Source organism: Talpa occidentalis, unplaced genomic scaffold (genome assembly GCF_014898055.3).
Source record: "Talpa occidentalis isolate TD23 unplaced genomic scaffold, MPIMG_talOcc4v2.1 talOcc4.7, whole genome shotgun sequence".
NCBI lineage: Eukaryota > Metazoa > Chordata > Mammalia > Eulipotyphla > Talpidae > Talpa > Talpa occidentalis.
The window spans coordinates 29,291,029-29,311,211 of record NW_023605083.1 but is presented as its reverse complement, the minus strand read 5'-3'; the positions used below and the strand labels follow the sequence as shown (position 1 = coordinate 29,311,211).

At 38.1% G+C, this 20,183-nt stretch overlaps 1 protein-coding gene across 1 annotated transcript in view; it reads left to right on the top strand.

Moving 5' to 3' along the window:
- TRPM3 (transient receptor potential cation channel subfamily M member 3) overlaps positions 1 to 20,183 on the top strand; it is a 512,968-nt gene that overhangs the window by 1,319 nt on the left and 491,466 nt on the right. The window lies entirely within an intron of this gene.

The window sequence follows — 20,183 nt, the reverse complement described above, 5'->3', positions numbered from 1 at the left end:
CCATCATCCCCAATTGAGATTCAGTAATTAAGTACCAAATGAAATATGTTAGTGAGAGAAAGAGTGGGATGTTGTTGACTAGATTTTTTCAAGGCAGCTCTTGATGAGGAGACTATTAAGCTATATTTGTTTTTGTCAATGTAGAGAGAAAAGAGTATTTCCAGATCCCTAGAAAATGACATTTTGGTCAGAAGGTACCACACAATCAGGACTCCTGAGAGGCCCCTCTTTTTACTGTTGCTACTGCTTCCTGGAGTTGTGAAATAGGAGTTAGACACCCACCCTTGTCCAGAGGTAGTATATTCTACCTGACAGATCTCAAATCAGCAGGGTTACAAATGAAGTTATTTTTTTCAGTCAGTTATATGATTAGAGCACTTGAAGTAGGCTGAATTCCAAAATGCTATCCTAACCTGATTTCCATTCAGACTAGAGATTGGTTTGAAAGAATCACTCAGTATGCAGTCCAGATCTCTTGAGGTTTTCTGTCAAGTGTGGGCATAGCACTTCAGAGAAGCTCTGAGACTGAGTTCCCATATGAAGAAGAACAGTTGAGCTAGGTTTCCATTAATTTTTTCCCAGTTAGTATCAATTTAATTGCCCTAGGGGGTGGGGAGGTGGGGAGAGAGGGATGTTAATGACAAATGTGTGTACTTTGTTTTAATATTAAAGAGAAATAATTACTTGAACTACGGTACAATTATATTTTAGATAGTTCCTGTGTGGAATTTCTGCTTTAAAGATTCTAAGGTCTATTTTTAACACAGTTATTTTAAAACAGGAGCGAATTAACCCATGCCTTTCAACACACTATGAAGACTCACAGAAATTTCTAGGCTTTTCTGTTTCCTAAAATATAGCTAGAGATATGCTATATGTTTTCAATCCTCACTCTGTTCAACAGACACTTGTGAGTACTGTGAATTAGGGAAACACAAGTAAAATACCACCCATACATTACCAAAAAAGAAAAAGAAAAAAGAAAATGGAAGTGGTAGTATGAACCACCACTGGGACTTTGGGAAGTACTAGGAATGGGAAGTCTATAGTGTATTTGGCATGAGGTGACCTTAAGGTTTTCTTAAGCATCCACTTCCTTTTCCCCAAATCTATGACCTCCCAGAATATGTCACTAATAGACGAGGCTCGTGGCATCTCACTCTCTTCACTCCTTTTCCTCTGAGCCAGTTCTTACCCAATATAAGGAAAATGTAAAGCATTAATTTATTTTAGGTGTAGTTCATGAAATGTTTATTAACCTCAGACTTATGGACAAAAGAGAGTCAAATTTCATCTCTGAGTCTTATTAACTATGTGACATTAGATTCTTTAAAGCAAGAATGATGTGCAGGGTCTTTATGAAGACTAAATAAGACAATATAAGGAAAGGACTTAGCAAAGTACCTGATGCAGAATAATTGTCATTAGTGATATGTTCATGGTATATATTCCTTGTAGTAATTATTATTTTTAATAAGCTTTCAACTTCTTAAAGAAAAGAAGCAAGTCTATTCAATGTTTCCCTCTAAGTATTAGGGATAGTACTTTGCATGAGACAGTAATTTAATAAATATGGGTTCAATGAGGTGATAGAGGCTATCTACCCATTTTTTCATACATAAACTCATTACCCTGTTCTTTATCTTCTCTTTGCAAACTTGAAGAATAAAGTAGTTCTACCGATACAAGCACACTGATGAAAATGAATATGAGGGATACTGAATTGGCCAGGGAAATTTTTGTTTTATCTGTAACAATAGTATTTTGCAAGGAGAATTATTTAAGGAGTTTCTTTTAAATTGTATCTACTATTAAATTCCATGATGCACTTTTTTTTGTTGCTCTTGAAAATACTGATCCCCTCTTTGGAACCTTACTGAAACTATATAAATTAAGCAAAATTGGGAATATTTGGCTCCTAGATTGGGAAGTTGAAGCTGGTGTTGCTGACTTTGGATGGGCTAGACCCTGGAGCTCAGGCATTGTTGTCAGATTTCTCACTGTCTCTTGATTCTATTTACCCCTGCTTAACTTCATTCTTAGACTTTCTCCTTGTGGTTGCAAGATAACCTCAAACATCCCAGACACACATCTTACCGATTTAGTTGCCTTGGCAAATGGTGGTAGCCTTTTGATATAGATTTAAAGGAAAGCTGCAAGGGGAACTGGGTTGGCATAGTTAGGGTTATATGCTCATTCCTGAGCCCAGCACTGTGGTCTGAGTCTGGAACACTCAGCTAAGTCATATGGTGAATGTGGGATCAACTCAGCAAGAAACATAAGCAGCTGGTTACCCATAGGGATTAGTGGTGCTATTTCCACTTAAGTGGAGAGGAAGGACACAAGGTCATGACCAAACAACCTATCTCCACTGTTCTTGATTTACCGTTTCATCATGATACATAATTTGAGGTCTAAGCTGAACTTGCTACTACTGGAAAGGAACTCCTAAAAATCACTAACAAAAAAAAGCCCCTAATAACCTAGTTTTGAAAAGTGGGCAAAAGATTTGACAAAAGAAGACACACAAATGACCAACTACTATACTTAAAGCTGCCCAGCATCAGTAAACATCAGAGAAATGCAAATCAAGACAACAATGAGATATCACCTCATACCTGTTAGAATGACCATTATCAAAAATGTAATAGACCTTGTGAAGAAAAAGAGATTAGAATCCTGGTATACTTAGCGGACACGCAAAATATTGCAGCCACAGTGAAAATGAGCATGAAGCCTTTAATATGGAACTTAAAATCCATATTTTGAAACATGATTCTTCCAATTTTATGTATATTATATATGATTAGAATAGCATATTAACAATAATAAGCTTTTCTTTTTTGATCACACAAAGAAAAATTAGGATTCTACATGGTAAAATAGACTTTGGAATGCATGTTTTCTCCATTCTTCACATCACCTACATTATCATCTACATATTTCCCCAGAAATTTGCATTTCTCTGGGGGGCACCTCCAGTCTTCATGATCATCTAGCAGGCTTCAGCGTGCTCTGTGGAAACAATCTAATGACATGGTGTAGGGGCAGGACGTGCCACTGAGCAGGTTTTCTATGAGCCCATGCAGAACAGGGTAAAGGAGGAAAGAGTCCTGGAGACCTTGGTGGGTTTTCAGGCTTTTATTGGGATTTACCAGGTACACAGCAGGCAGGGGTGCTGGGGGGCCGGGAGGCTGGCAGGCCTCCCAGGCCCCAGCAAGTCTTCACTCTGGGCTCTCCGGCGTTCTCTCTCTCGGCTTCTGTTCTGCTTCTCTGCTTCTTTCTCGGCTTCTGTGTTTCTGCTGGCATCCCCGTGATGCCACCCTTAAAAGCCCAGTCTTAGCCCAGGTGAATCCCATCTACCTATGCCCACACCCTACTCCAGGTGCCCGCCATCAGGCATGCATTCAGGACCGCAGATCCGTCATCTATCCTGCTGGTGGGAGGGCAGAAAAGCCTGACATTTTTCCTTACCCTACACATGGTGTTAGCAGCTTTCTCCATAAAGTATTCCAGAATCCACCCTGAAGTCTCATTTCTAAAAAAACTTTAATCTCTTAATAGATAAAGGAAAGAATGCAGAAACCCTTGCCTGAAAGTCCATATTCACACTTTCTTCTCTTGTTACCCTCATAGGGAGGCTATCAGCGCCTGCAGACTTCCTCTCTCTCTGTGGTAGTTTGCACAGTTCCTCTTGTTTTCGTGTCTTTTTCTATTTCATCACAGTGTGAAGGTCATGTGACCCTTGTCTCCTTGCCCTGCATGATAATTATGATAATACACAGCTTTTCTAGTTTTCTAAGAAGAATATTCAAAATAGGACATACATTGTGATTTGCTGTGAACTTTGTGCTGGACTGTTAAATCTAATGGATATTTATGGAAATGAATCACTTTATTACAACATTTTAAATAATTTACATATTTCTAGTGACAGCGCTATTTGAAACTCAAAAAGATAAACCTGAGTTGTCATGGATACATCCATGCAGAAGCTTATTTCAACAACTTATTACAAAACTATTTATTTTTAGTATGTGTAGTTTAACCCAAAGTAATAATGCTGGAATTGAGTTGGTTGGTTTGTTTTGCTAAGGTTTTTTTTTTTTTACTAGCTATATTATTCCTTAATTGTTTTTGTTTAAAATACTTTTTAAAGGCATTTTATTGCCAAAGGGCACAATTTAATCTGTGTGTCAAAATGACTGATCAGCAGTCTGGGTAGGCTTTTGCTTCTCTTCCTTTTTCCTGCTCAGATGTCAAGGAAGGTTTATATATAACACTAAGTATAATGCTTATTAGAATGTGTTGGACAAACCCACTGGGAGGCTCATAGAAATCTAATTGACCCTGAAGGGGTAAGAGTCAAACTTAGCTCCCCTTAAGAAAAGTTTCCAATCTCACTGTGCTCTACCTATTTTCAGGGTACAATAACTATTATTAGAAACAGATTAGATGCAGGAAATTAATTGATATCCTAGAAGGGAAGGGAAAATAGAATGGATGGATGTGTGGGTAGAACCAGACATGGGTCAGATTATCCATAAGCAAAGAGTAGGAGGAAAGGAATTGAGAAAGGTTTGTTTTGTTTTGACTCAATTTAAGCAGGCCTAGATTGTTTAAGACTATAATTATGGTCTTTTAAAAGTGATTTGCTTGGACAGAATGTGCTGCAGCTAAGTGTACAGGATCAAACCTGAGTGAGGAGAAGTTTCAAAATCATGAACCTTCTGAAAATGAGAATTCTCCTAATCATTATTTTTGTATTATTTCTTTCCCAGAGGATTGGCTATAAAGGGGTATTTTGTTGAAACATAACAGGAAACCTACATTTGAGAACTGATGGAGATGGAATGAAATTGTGTGGAGTATATATGTATTTTTAAAGGCAGCTTCATTAACTAATGTGAATAGTTAATTGGACAAAATTCTACCAGTGGAAAAATACAAAACTGCTTTGAAGACTGTGTACTATTTATATAAAGTAACAGAATGTGACAGTGCATGAAAAGTGCATCTTCACATAGGCAGAAAAGACAACTTTAATATAAATTGCCAGACAAGTTTTTTTTTTATAAAATATCAGTGAAAAGTAAATCTGAGGATGTTACCTTTGTAAAAGTTAATGTGCTCAAATTAGCTTGGTTGATGATTTTTGATAATCTGATTTTAGTATTAAAATTTAAAAGTTAGATTTGGTCTCAGATTCAATATACAATTGTATATATGTACTTTCATAGAATATTGTAGATATTGCAAAATAATTGCAGACTCTTAAGCAACACAGCACCTTAAATATATTAGGTATTCAATCCATGCTTATTATGGCTGCTACTGCAGAATGAATTTCAAACATCAGGGCTCGCCAAGTTTTGGCATTAGGAATTTGATAGCAACATTAAAATGTCAGCATAAACTATTCCACTCTTTAGATGTCTAAATAGTTTGAGTCACAGAGTAAGATGACTATTTGTCATAACACTATAATAATTTCCACACATTCTGTTTCTGTCATAAATACTGTAGTAATTTCAATGTATTCAATTACCTTAAAGAAGTGAGGTAAGTGGCAGCTTGGTGGATGTTAAATTTTTATACATGTACACCAGAGGTTTATTCAACATTTTTCAAATAGATTTAGGTGGACTGCTCGGCTGGAGGTAGAATGCAGAATTTGATGGGGACTGCCATGCAATCTTTCTTGTAATGTGAGAAAGTAAGAGGACAGAGCTCAGAGTCAAGGGAAGCTCCACTCGGATGATCTGCACTTGAATGAATCCAGAGGATGATCTTGAGTCTACTAGGGAGATAAGGAGAGGAGTCTGGGAAAGCTTGATAGAGCAGAGCCCATCACAGCCGCCCCACCTACATCTCTGCAGTCCATTTCAAAGTCCAATTCACAGCTGCATCTGTTTGAGAACTTCTGGCTACATGAGCACTCCATTCAGTCTGAAAGTGCTGGTGAATAGTCTCCTCTCCTTTCAGTGATTCTCAACCAGTGAATGACAGGAGTAGGTGTGCAAATTCCCTGGTCCCTAGCCCTCTGATGAGACAACTCTGGGTATCAGGCTCTATGTCATTTTCAAACTGTCAGCCCAGTGCTAGGAGGCTTCAGATGGTTGCTGCAGTAGCTTAACATCATCCTCATTGTCTTTCCCTTTTTCAGCCTGTTTTTACTTTTTTCCCTGGGATAATTACCAAATGAACTTCCCATTCAAGTTCTTGCCTCAGGATTTGTTGGGGTGAGGGGGTGCAGAACCTAACCTTACAAACTTGACACTTAGGGTATTTCAGAGTGAATGGCCACCATGTGCCAAAGCATCTTGGAGATGGTCTATCAAGAAATTACCCATTTTAGGGCCTCCCCGGTGGCGCAGCGGTTGAGCGCTGGGTTGCAAAGCTGCCCGCAGCCTCTGCAGCGCCGGTTCGATCCCTGGCTGCTCCCCGGCCACCCGAGGAGGATCCCACATGGCGCGCAGACCTCTCCTGCCGCCCGCTGCTCCCCTCAGCAGTGTACTTCGGTCCTTCTGCCTGCTCTGCTCCCTGCTCTGGCTCTGGTGAATTTCTCACCCTCCCACGCTTCTGACTGTACCCAGTGCTTGTATAAATAAATAAATCTTTAAAAAAAAAAAAAGAAATTACCCATTTTAAATCCCTCTCTTGAAAAATAGGGAAGTGGGGGAACTGATGCCTGGTACAGGGTCACAAAAAGAAGAGATGTAATTCCACCCTCTAGACCAGCTTTTGTGTTTTTGATGCTATTCAACATTAAAAACTTTTGTGTAACAGATGAAGATAGACATTACAATTTTCCAAATGCTTTCTGCTCAGTTTTGAAGACATTCAGATATTATATATTGGCGATTTGGATTGTGTAACTTGTAGATAAGGGTTTGACTATATTATAGACTCAATGAATGGAATTTCAGGAATAACAAAAGCATAGAAAGTATAGTAGCAAAATATTTAAGATGTTCTCATAGAGAAAGAAGCATCATTTCAGCAAAATCAAAGTAATTGGGGTTTTGCAAGTTGGCAGTTAGCAAAATGCAAACATGACTGAAAATGATAAACGAAAATTGTAGTAAGCCTATAAAAAGCCATATTAATTTCATTGTTTAAGTCCTTAGAGATATTCTTCAAATACTGTCATGTGTTTTTGTAGATTTACACAATTAAATATTGTACATGTAATGTCATTAACTGAATATTCTGGGGTTTCGTTTGGAAAAACTTTAACTTAATAAATGAATGGGGGGAAAAGGATATTTTGGTACTAAAAGTGAGTTAAACAAGATCTACATAGAAATCATTAATAAGAGAATGGAATCAGAGATAAAATGTCAGATTTATATAAATACCCCCAAATAAAATCTAAATATTCATGCTTGTTTCATTTTGAAAATTAAAACTCCCCTTAGAATATGAATTTCAGTATTTTTTATATTTATCTTAATACTCAGAATGTTTGTAAATTTTGCAAGGATATCAGAATCCCACTCAATGAGATGCTTTTTTAAAAAGATCTCTGAAGCTAAGTACGTTGATTAGTTGTAATACTTTAAAAAAACTAAATTATCAAAGGCGTCAGAACAAGAAGTAAGAACATACAATTTATCATTCTTAGTTTTTGTGTGGAAATTTTATCATATGTCATAGGTCTACCATGTCTAATATATTTGATTGGGGTTCATATAAATATAAAAAGGTAAAAAATAGAATGTGCATAATCCTTATGTTTAAACCTGAATGACCCCAGCATAGATGAGCCTGACATCCAGTGTCTTACATGCCTACTTTAGATTATAGAACCTAGAAGTTTGAATATGATGTAGGAGAGTTCAGGCATACCACCTCAGAGCCCTAAGATGCCCTCAGACAGAAACCTGATAATATTTATGTTACTGTGTATCTCACTATAATGTATTGGGTGAGTACATGTATGACTCATTGTTAAGTGTTACCCCTGTTCATCTTTGTTCTTGCTACTTCTCTCAGGGCCTAGCATAAAACAACAGCTCAGTAAATATTTGGATTAATGGATGAAAAAATGAATGAGTGAAGAAGTGTTTAGAGCAGACATTGAGGAAAGGTACATACCTGTTAGCTATAAAGTACTGTGGCATTTTCAAATGTTATCCTAGCTTGGGGTAAAGGAACAAATTGGGGGAGATGTCAGGATGTCATATTGTCATATTGAGGAAGGAAAGGACATAAGAATGGGATCAATTGAAACAAAGTAGGAGACTGAAGAAGGAGAGGACACACCATGTTGTGTCCTTTAGAAATGAAAGAGCATGTAGAATGGGGATTTGAAATACTGGAGGCAACATGCCTGATTAAAATCATCTCTCTGCTTCTTTGTCACTTCCTACATGTGTGGCGTGGAGGAGATTAGCTTCTCTGTCCTCAGTCTCTTCAACCAGAATTTGCTTCATGGAGTTGTTTATAATAAACCATAAGACTACAAATAATAGAAAATTGATTCATTGCTTAAGTAATAAAGGCATTTCATTCTCCTTGTATGACTACAAGTCTTGGAAGTAGCAGATTCTAGGTTGGTTCAATTCTTAGGATATGAGCCTGCTGGGGGTTGTCAAGTCTGTCTCACTTCTGGCTTCTCACTGATGGTTTCAAGATGATGGCTATAGCTCCGGGTATCCCCTCTTCCAATGATATCATCCCAGAAGGATGAACAAGTAGGACAATGAAGGGGCTCGCAGGGAAGCTGCAAGAGAACTTGGTTCCCTTCTCATTTTTAAGGAATGGAAATGATTCCCAATACCCAACCCTCATCACTTCAGCCCCGTATTGACCAGAACTAACTGTAAGGGAGACTTGTAAAATAAGTGTCTCTTACCCTTAGTCCTTTTAGTGGAAGGATAAGGAGGAAGGGTTGAGAATGACACTTGGGTAGCCAGGCAAGGATGTGTGTGTCACTGTTTTTTAAAGAGTACTACTGCTTATCTCCATGCCTGGAACAGACTGTATATTGTTATTATCAAATAGGTTTTCAATAAGTATTGGTTTTATTTTCATATGTACTCTGGACTGCATTGAAGAGAATAATTCCAGTGTTTAAGTTTAGGTTTTTCATGGTAAATAGGTTACTTCCTGCCACTTAATTTTTTAATATATTATTTACAAAATCAGATATTATTATTATCCTTCTCATTTCATCTCCAACCCTACCTTTTCTTTCTCCCAACCTTACTTTGATTTTTGTGCAAATTGCTAGCTAGAGAGGTAGTTTGTTCTTTTCAGGACTGAAATGTGAATAGTGGTTTTCTAGACTATCAATTAAGATTAGTGGAAAGCCTTGTTTTTTATTATTTTTAATATATTCTCAGATTAAAGGTTGAATTTTACCTCAGAGCTTCACAATTTATAAAAATTTCACTGCAAAAATCCTCTTCAAATAGTACCTCACCACATAACCATTTCTATGTGGCCCTTTCAGCTCACCGGGAAGCTCATCTAATGTGCTGTTCCCATCAATTTAGTCTTTGAGGACATTGCCCGTTTCAGCTACAACATATATTGTAGTGAGAGAGGACAGCACTGAGAAAGATAAAACAACAGAGAATCGAGTAAGAATACCAAAGAGGAAAACAAAGCAAACAAAATGAAAAATAACCTTTAGAAAAGTAGAAGAATGAAAGTCATAAAATCCACAGCCAAGCTTGTTATGCTAGCAAATTAACAGCCCCCTTAAACATACTAATCATGGCATTGTACATTCTACAAGTTATAAACTATTACAACCTGCCAAGTCAGGATCCTTGAGCAATAGTATTTTTCATCCTTGTAAGTAGAAAAACAATCACTTTTTAAAACCAATTTTTATATCGAAGCTAGCAGACTTGAACTTGACAGTTTGAAATATATGTCATCACCCCTGAAGGGATCAGAGGGGCAATTAGAGACTGTGATTTCCTTCTAATAAATAGATGGAATTTTTGGGAAACAGGACTATAATCCAGACCTAGTACTCTTTGCATGTTATAATCTGTTTTTTTTTTTTTTTTTTTTTTTTTTTTTTTTTGATGGGGGGAAGAGGAGGGACCGATTTATTGATTTATGGTAATAGACTTCAAACCTTTAAAGAATACAATGGTTGGTCCTATTTAAGTGAAAGAAACTGAAAAGAAAAGAAATTGCTGAGAAACTACTGATTTCTAATTAGACACTCTTATCCATATCGAAAAATCAATTGAGGGACAAATCTGTCATTTAAAATCTGAAGTCAGGCCTTCCCCGTGGCTCAATGGGTTGAGCACCACACTGTGAAGCTGCCCATAGCCTTTGCAATGCAGGTTCGAGTTCTGCCGGGAGAAACCCACATGGCACAGCAGACCTCTCCTGCCTCGCCCGCTGCTCCCCTCAGCAGTGTCTTCGGTCTGTCTGCCTCCTCTACTCCCTGCTCTGTCTCTGATGAATTCTTTCACCCTCCTGTGCCTCTAACTTTACCCTAGTTCTTGTATAAATAAATAAAATCTTTCAAAAAATTTAAAAAATTAAATCTGAAGTCAAATTAAAAGTAATATGTATATGCTTGTTCTCCATATTCTGAATCGAGGCATCCTTAGAGTATGTGCAGGCTCACCTACCTGCGGACAGAATAGGACTAGCTTTTGTCTTCAGATGCCCAGGAGGAAATATACACACACAGAGAAGAAACCCTGGACTGGGGAAGATGCCAAGGAAATGTCTAATGTGGACTGTGTGTGTGAACTGAAGAAAGGTTTTGCTGCTCTGCTTCATTTTAATTCATCTTGATTTCTTTTTTTTTACTTTTTTATTTAAATATTTTATTTTATATAATTCTTACATCTTTTTTCATCTTTGCACAATCTATGCATTTTCATTTTGGTTATATTCTCCATACAATTGCACCCCCACCCCTTATTTTGACTCTAGTCCTTCCTTTCCCCGCCCCCCACCCCCACCCCGTAGTGTGTCTCTGGTTTATAGTTGCTTGTTGATTTTGATTTTTACCGTGTATTGATTAGTCTTTTACCTGGTCTCTTATTTAGGTTTTCTAAATTCCTGCTATGAGTGAGACCATCCGGTATTTTTCTTTTTCTTTCTGACTTATTTCGCTGAGCATGATCCCTTCTAGCTCCATCCATGTTGCTGCAAACTGCATGTGTTTATCTTTTTTGAAGGCTGAGTAATATTCCATGGTGTATATGTACCACATCTTCTTGATCCAGTCATCTATTTTTGGGCATTTGGGTTGCTTCCATAGCTTAGCTATTGTAAATAGTGCTGCTATAAACATAGGGGTGCAGGTGCCCTTTGGAATTACTGTTTCTGTGTCTTTTGGGTAAATACCTAGGAGTGGAATTGCTGGATCATATGGAAGCTCCATGTTTAGTAGGTCAAGAAATCTCCACACAGCTCTCCATAGTGGTTGGACCAGTTTGCACTCCCACCAGCAGTGCAGGAGAGTTCCTTTTTCTCCACATCCTCGCCAACATTTGTTGTTGCTAGTTTTCTTAATATGTGCCATTCTCACTGGTGTGAGATGGTATCTCATTGTAGTTTTGATTTGCATTTCCCTGATTACAAGTGATGTTGATATAGAAAATCCAGAAATAAACCCACAGATTTATGGTCAACTAATATTTGACAAAGGAGCAAAGAATATGCACTGGAGCAAAGAAAGTATGTTCAATAAATGGTGCTGGGAAAACTGGGTTGCTACATGCAAAAGAATGAAGCTTGACCACTACCTCATACCATGCACAAAAACCAACTCAAAATGGATTAAAGAACTAGACATAAGACCTGAAACCATAAAATAAATAGAAGAAAATATAAGCGAAACACTACATGACATGTACCTCAAAGACATCTTTACAGACACATCACCCAAAGCAGTGATAGTGAAGGCAAAGATAAACAGCTGGGACTACATCAAATTAAAGAGCTTCTGCACAGCAAAAGAGACAATAACAAAAACAAAGAGAAACCCCACCGACTGGGAGAAAATTTTTGCACACAACATGAACGATAAAGGACTGATCACAAAAATCTACAAAGAGCTGATGAGACTCAGCAAAAACAAAGAAAATAATCCAGTCAAAAAATGGGCAGAAGAGCTAAAAAGAAACTTCTCTGAAGAGGAAATGCAAATGGCCAACAGGTATATGAAAAAAATTCATCTTGATTTCTAATAGATCTTCTTTCCAAAGTACCGTTGCCTATTTTCAATGGCAAAAAGTTCCATAAATATATTTTTAAACTTTTTAAATAATGTAAAAATGTTCCTTTCCTAAAAAATAATATCTGAAAGTTATCATTCAACACCAAGGCTTCCCTTTGGACATTTCAAATCTTGGGAAAGTGAGTCCTTTAGAGACACATCAGAATAAGGAACTGAAGGGATTAAGACTCAAAGTCTGGTGTTCTTCCAAGTGGAAAATTAAAGAGAAATAAGAGTACTATCTTTTTCAATGAAAAAAAAAAGATTAAAATAATTTAAATTGTTCAGCCCATTTACCCAAGTTTATGTTGACACAATTGCCAGGTATATTATCTGAAATCTCACTAATGAATCTTCAAAATTCAGTTATCATTTCCTCATGAGACTGTTAAGTTCAGATGAGCTTGTCTTCAGTATTTACTTAAAGTATTTTCTTTTTTTTTTTTTTTGATATTAAATTTTATTTTTATATTCCCCCATACAATTGCAAACGCCCCATTCTGACCCCAATCCTTCCCCTCCCGCCCCCCACCCCCAAAAGTGTCTCTGGTTCATAGTTTTTGTTGATTTGGATTTTCACTTTCTTATATTCATTTTCCTGGTCCCTTATTTAAGTTTTCTAGATTCCTGCTATGAGTGAGACCATCCGGTATTTTTCTTTTTCTTTTTGGCTTATTTCGCTGAGCATGATCCCTTCCAGTGCCATCCATGTTGCTGCAAATTGCATGTGTTTATCTTTTTTGAATGCTGAGTAATATTCCATGGTATATATGTACCACATCTTCTTGATCCAGTCATCTATTTTTGGGCATTTGGGTTGTTTCCAAAGCTTAGCTATTGTAAACAGTGCTGCTATAAACATAGGAGTGCAGGTGCTCTTTGGAATTGATGTTTCTGTGTCCTTTGGGTAAATACCTAGGAGTGGAATTGCTGGATCATATGGAAGCTCTATGTTTAGTAGGTCCAGAAATCTCCACACAGCTCTCCATAGTGGGTGGACCAGTTTGCACTCCCACCAACAGTGCAGGAGAGTTCCTTTTTCTCCACATCCTCGCCAACATTTGTTGTTGCTAGTTTTTTTAATATGTGCCATTCTCACTGGTGTGAGATGGTATCTCATGGTAGTTTTGATTTGCATTTCCCTGATTACAAGTGATGTTGAACATTTTTTCATATGTCTGTTGGCCATTTGCATTTCCTCTTCAGAGAAGTTTCTTTTTAGCTCTTCTGCCCATTTTTTGACTGGATTATTTTCTTTGTTGTTGCTGAGTCTCATCAGCTCTTTGCAGATTTTTGTGATCAGTCCTTTATCATTAGTGTTGGGTGCAAAAATGTTCTCCCAGTTGGTGGGGTTTCTCTTTGTTTTTGTTATTGTCTATTTTGCTGTGCAGAAGCTCTTTAATTTGATGTAGTCCCAGCTGTTTATCTTTCTCTTCACTATCACTGCTTTGGGTGATGTGTCTGTAAAGATGTCTTTGATGTGCAAATCCCGTAGTGTTTCGCCTATATTTCCTTCTATGTATTTTATGGTTTCAGGTCTTATGTCTAGTTCTTTAATCCATTTTGAGTTGATTTTTGTGTATGGTGTGAGGTAGTGGTCAAGCTTCATTCTTTTGCATGTAGCGACCCAGTTTTCCCAGCACCATTTATTGAACAAACTTTCTTTGCTCCAATGCATAGTCTTTGCTCCTTTGTCAAAGATTAGTTGACCATAAATCTGTGGGTTTATTTCTGGATTTTCTATTCGATTCCATTGGTCTGTATGTCTGTTCTTGTTCCAATACCATGCAGTTTTGATGATTATGGCTTTGTAGTATAGTTTGAAGTCTGGGCGTGTGATGCCTCCATTTCCTTCTTTTTTTTTCAGTAGAGCTTTGGCTATTCGGGGTTTTTGGTGATTCCATATGAATTTCATCAATAATTGTTCTATTTCTTTGAAGAATGCCATTGAGATTTTGATTGGAATAGCATTGAATCTGTATATTGCTTTTGGTAGGATGGCCATTTTAATAATGTTTATTCTTCCAATCCATGAGCAGGGGATGTCTTTCCATTTCTTTGTGTCTTCTTCTATTTCTTTTAACAGTGTTTTATAGTTTTCTTTGTCTAGGTCCTTTACCTCTTTTGTTAGATTTATTCCCAAATATTTGATTTTTTTTGTTTCGATAATAAAAGGGGTGGTTTTTTTGATTTCTTCTTCTTCAGATTTATTGTTTGTGTATAGGAAGGCTACTGACTTTTGCGTGTTGATTTTGTATCCTGCCACTTTACTGAATTGATTGATGAGTTGAATTAGTTTTTCTGTGGAGATTTTGGGGTTCTCTATGTATATTATCATATCATCTGCAAATAGTGATAGTTTGACTTCTTCTTTTCCTATTGGATTCCTTGGATGTCTTTCTCTTGTCTTATTGCTCTGGCTAGGACTTCCAGTATTATATTGAAAAGCAGTGGTGAGAGTGGACATCCTTGTCTTGTTCCAGATCTTAATGGAATTGCTTTCAGCTTTTCACCATTGAGAATGATACTGGCTGTTGGCTTGTCATAGATGGCCTTTATGATGTTGAGGTATGTTCCTTGTATCCCAAGAATTTCAAGGGCTTTTATCATGAATGGGTGTTGCACTTTGTCGAAAGCTTTCTCAGCATCTATTGATATTATCATATGGTTTTTATATTTCTTTTTGTTGATGTGTTGGATAACGTTGATTGATTTTCGGATGTTAAACCATCCTTGTGCCCCTGGAATGAATCCAACTTGGTCGTGGTGAATTATCTTATGGATACATTGTTGGATTCTGATAGCTAAAATTTTATTGAGGATTTTTGCATCAGTGTTCATTAGGGAGATTGGCCTGTAGTTTTCCTTTTTTGTGTTGTCCTTATTCGGTTTTGGTATTAGTGTAATATTGGCTTCATAGAACGTGTTTGGTATCTGTCTCTTCCTTCTCAATTTTTTGGAAGAGTTTGTGAAGGATAGGCACTAATTCGTCTCTGAATGTTTGGTAGAATTCATTTGTAAATCCATCAGGCCCTGGGCTTTTGTTTTGGGGAGGTTTTGATTACCATTTCAATTTCGCTGCTTGTAATTGGTCTGTTTAGGTGTTCTATTTCTTCTTTATCTAGCTTTGGGTGATTGTAGAGTTGTAGGAATTTGTCCATCTCCTCTAGATTGTTGAACTTGTTTCCATATAACTGTTCATAGTAGTTACTGATTATTCTTTTGATTTCTGCTGTGTCCGTTGTGATTTCTCCTCTTTCATTTATGATCCTGTGTATTTGTGCTTTCTCCCTTTTTTCCTTTGTGAGCCTGGCTAGGGGTTTGTCTATTTTATTTATTTTTTCAAAGAACCAGCTCTTGGTTTCATTGATCTTTGGATTGTTTTTTTAGTTTCAATTTCATTTATTTCTGCTTTGGTTTTATTATTTCTTTTCTTCTACTGGTTTTGGGGTTTTTTGTTGTTCTTTTTCTAGATCTTTGAGCTTCGAGATTAGGTTGTTTCTTTGAGTTCTTTCTTGTTTTTTGATGTGAGCTTCTATTGCTATATATTTTCCTCTTATTACTGCTTTTGCTGCATCCCATACATTTAGGATATTGGTGTCCTCCTTGTCATTCAATTCAAAGAATTTTTTAATTTCTTCTTTGATCTCCTCGTTAGTCCAGTGGTCTTCCAGTAGTGTGGCTTTTAATCTCCATGAGGTAGGATAGTTCCTTGCCTTCTTTTTATGATTTATTTCTAGTTTGATGCCTTCGTGGTCAGAAAAGATGGTTGGTATGATTTCAATCTTGGTGTATCTGTTGATGTTTGTCTTGTGCCCCAGTATGTGATCGATCCTGGAGAATGATCCGTGTGCGCTTGAGAAAAATGTGTACTCCGTTTTTTTTGGGTTTAGTGTTCTATAGATGTCTGCTAAGCCCAAATGCTCTAGGTCCTTATTTAGAGCTTTAGTTTCTTTACTTATTTTTTGTCTTGTCGATCTATCCATTGTTGATAGTGGTGTGTTGAAGTCTCCCACTACGTATGTGTTTTCTCTGATGTCTGTTTTCAGAGAGGACAACAGTTGTCTGATATATTTTGGTGCTCTTTCGTTAGGTGAGTATATGTTAATGAGTGTTATTTCTTCTTGAAGTATTGTCCCCTTAATCATAATGTAGTGACCATTGGGGTCTCTTTTTATTTTTTTGAGTTTGAAGTCTGTTTTATCTGATATAAGTATAGCTGTTCCTGCTTTCTTTTTTGGCCCATTTGCTTGTAGGATTGTTTTCCATCCTTTGACTTTGAGCCTATTTTTATCTTTTGTAGCTAAATGTGTTTCCTGGAGACAGCAAAAGGTTGGGTTTTGTTTCTTAATCCAGGCTGCAACTCTGTGTCTTTTTATTGAAGAGTTTAGTCCATTTACATTTAGAGTTAATATTGATATGTTAGCATCTGTATTTGCCATTATGTTTGTCTTTCCTTTGATTTTATTTATTTATTCTTTTAATAACTTTTTTTTTTTTGTCTTCTTTCGTTGTTATTCGTCCCTCTGAGATTCTGGCTTTAGGATTCCTTGTAGTATTTTTTGGAGTGGGGGTTTAGTCGCAATGAAATTCAGGAGTTTCTCTTTGTCTGGGAAGGTCCATATTCTTTCTTCATGGAGGAAAGAGAGCTTTGCGGGATAGAGTATTCTTGGTTGGCATCTGTTTTCTTGGAGTCTGTTGACTATGTCCCTCCACTCTCTCCTTGCCCGTAGTGTTTCTTCAGAGAAGTCTGATGTCAGCCTGATTGGTTTTCCTTTGAATGTTATCTGTTTCTTCCCTCTTGTCAGCTTCATTATTTTTTCCTTGTCCTGGATTCTTGGGAGCTTTACTATTATGTGTCTTGCTGTGTTTTTCCTTTCGTCGTGGAAGTTTGGTGTTCTTCTTGCTTCTTGTATATCAATTTTCAGCTCCTTCTTCGCATTTGGGAAGTTCTCTTCAATTATATCCATGAATATTTTCTCTGTTCCTACATCTCTCTCCTCTCCTTCTGGAATTCCTATAACTCTTATATTTCCTTTCCTCATGGAGTCAGATAGTTCCCGAAGTCTTTCTTCATTCTTTTTCCTTCGTACTTCTCTTTCCTTTTCTGTTTTGGTTCTTTTTATTTCTGTGTCTTCAAGATTACTTATTCGTTCTTCCATTTCATCTATTCTGCTTTCATTGCTTTTCCCAGAGTTCTTTAGTTCCTCCATTAATTCTTTGATCTCCTGCATTTCTCTTACTTCCCTCTTTAGGGACTCAATTTCCTTCTTCTGATCTATCACTTTTTTAATCATGGCAATTTTAAATTCTCTTTCTGGAAGGCTCAGAAGTTCTTCCAAGTTGCTGTCGTTGCAATCTGGGGAGTGGTTTTCTTTTTGTGGTGTGCTTCTTTCCTGAGGAGTTTTTAGGTTGCGTGTGGTTCTTCTACTCCCTACTGTCTGTTTTCTAATTTGTCGTATGCGTTGGGACACTGTGTTGTTTGGACTGACTGACATCTTGGGTGAACTTCTCCGCTCCCCTCTGGCTCTTCCAGGAGCCATCTCTGTCTTCTGGGGGAGCTTTCTGCTGGTTTTAGGCAGTTTTTACTGAAGAAATGTCCCTGTTCTCAAATGGTGAAGCGGGATGCAGTCCCTGCGCCTCCGGTTTCAGGCACACTCTTCTGCGCACCCGGTCTGCCCCGGACGTGGGTGCCTGCTCCCTCTGTGGGCTCAGACTGCTGGTCGGAAGGGGCCTGGCGTGGAATAACTTCCCGGCTGGCCACTGGGTCCTCCAGAAGCCTTCTGCCCTTTTCAAGCAGTCTTAAGAAATTTCCTGTTTTATGGGGTGTTAGTGACTTTTTTTTCTTGGTCGCTAGGTGGCGCCAGAGGTCTCTCCTATTGTCCTTGGGGGGCTGTTTTTCGCCTCCCCCCACCCCGTGGGACAGGGAACAGAGCGGGAATGGTAGGGTACACCTCAACAGCTTTGGGGTGCTGTGTCTGCCTTGTGCCCCACCGTCGTGGAGAACCCACGCCCCGAATTTTCGTGCCCCGGGTCTCAGTTCAAAGCCCTCAGTTCCAGGACGCAGGCTGTAGCCCAGTTCAGTGGCGCGGGAATGGCGCCTTTTGCACCGCTCCCGTGCCTGGGCGCCTGGATCCTGCTTACTCAGGGAGGGACCTTCACCTCAGTGAGGACCTCCGCGCGTCTCCCCGCAAGCCTAGGTCGCAGGCGCGGGGACCTGGGCAGCTGCGATCCCGGTCTGCACTTGCTTTTCAAGCGCGCGCTGAGCGCCTTCCGCGCAAGCTTACTGGCAGCCCGGGCTGTGTGCGCGTCTCCCGGGGTCTTTGTTCTTCTCTTTAAAGTATTTTCTTAAAGTCTGTTTGTCTTTTATTTATTAGACTATTAGAGTATGTTTGTTTGTTTTTGGTATAGAGGAAAATCTATCAAACATAGTAGATTTTTACCTTAGTGTGAAGCCAGTGGCATTGAATCTATATTTCTTTGAAGTAATATATTTTTCATCTTTGTCTCTTTTGTGTGAATATCAATATTGTAGAATTAGTTTTAAGGAAAGGCCACAACATAAAAAATAAATTTGGTGTTATTAAGCACATCTGTGGAATATTATATTCACATCCAACACTACAAGAAAATTTTACCTTTGGGTATAGAGGTTAAAGAAAATAATTGGCTTCAACCACTAAAAAATGAAGAACCAGTAATATGTTTCCTGTAAATTGGTGTGGTTCACTTTCCCTCCTCTAGTCTTGTGCCACTATAATACATTTTCTTCACAGATACTAGGGTCATTTTCTAAAACAATCCTGATGGCATTTAGCCCCACATTAAAAACCCAGTGACCTTCACCATATCATCCACTTCAGTGATGCTATTCAATCATCTCAGCAGCACTGCCATCCATCCCCACCTACCCTTTTGCCAAACAAAACTATTTCTTCTCTTCAAAAGATACCAGAGGCCCTCTTCCTTATATTTATCAAAGTTGTTCTCACAAGAGACTTTCTCCCTTTCTGTGCTCGTGTTACCAATTTCTTGTGCTTCCAGAAATAGCTCAGAACTGTCTATATCTCCCTGCATTCCAGATGAGGGGTCACCCTCAGAAACTCCCTTTCCTGAACTTGCATTAGCATTTTGGGTATGTTGCCTTCTGAACCTGGATTCAGAAGCAAACCTGGGAGCACCTATCTAGTCCCTGGAGTTCCTGAGACAGACTATAATGCCACTAAATGTGGTCTAACGAGGTGGATATTAAATGTATTAGAATTTCTCTCAAGGAGGAAGAATTGATTGACAAGTAAGTAAGGCTGCGAAGTAGAGAACCCTAGGAAGTAGGTTTTCATCACAAGATGTTCCTCCCCCCTCAGGTGGATGATCCTGGTTGACTGGGCCACTTGTGCATTACCTGATGGAGTATTCTCAATTGGTGGCAATAGAGGAATACCTGATGGAGTATTCTCAATTGGTGGGTCTAGTCATCATGAATCATTCACCACATGACGCTCTGCCACTCCTCCAAAGTAGAGTTTAAGGATGAAATCTTCTTGCGCCCTTAGTAAAGATTTTGTATTTTAGTTTATTTAGGAAACTGACTCTAAGACTGACTCTTGTCTTTAGCTTAGCACTCACCATGCTCAACTTGCTTTCTCAAGCAATCAGTTTATATGTACCATCATTGTGTGGACTACATAGCAATTTCTTGGTGTCCTCCACTCCTGGCATGGTGCTGGACAGAGAACCAACAGTCCAAATGGTGTTGGTTGAGTTAACAAATCTGTCCACTTAGTCCAGTCAATGTTAATTAAATCACTTTTAATGATATCTTCATAAATTTGGTAAAATCTTTAGTTCATGGTCAGGCTGTGAGTGTGGCATCAATAAATTTTTGGCCTAGAAAAAAGTAATTGCACAGCAAATAAATGATATTTGTATTACACATTAATATCCTGGAGATATGATTCTTTCACTCTCCTGA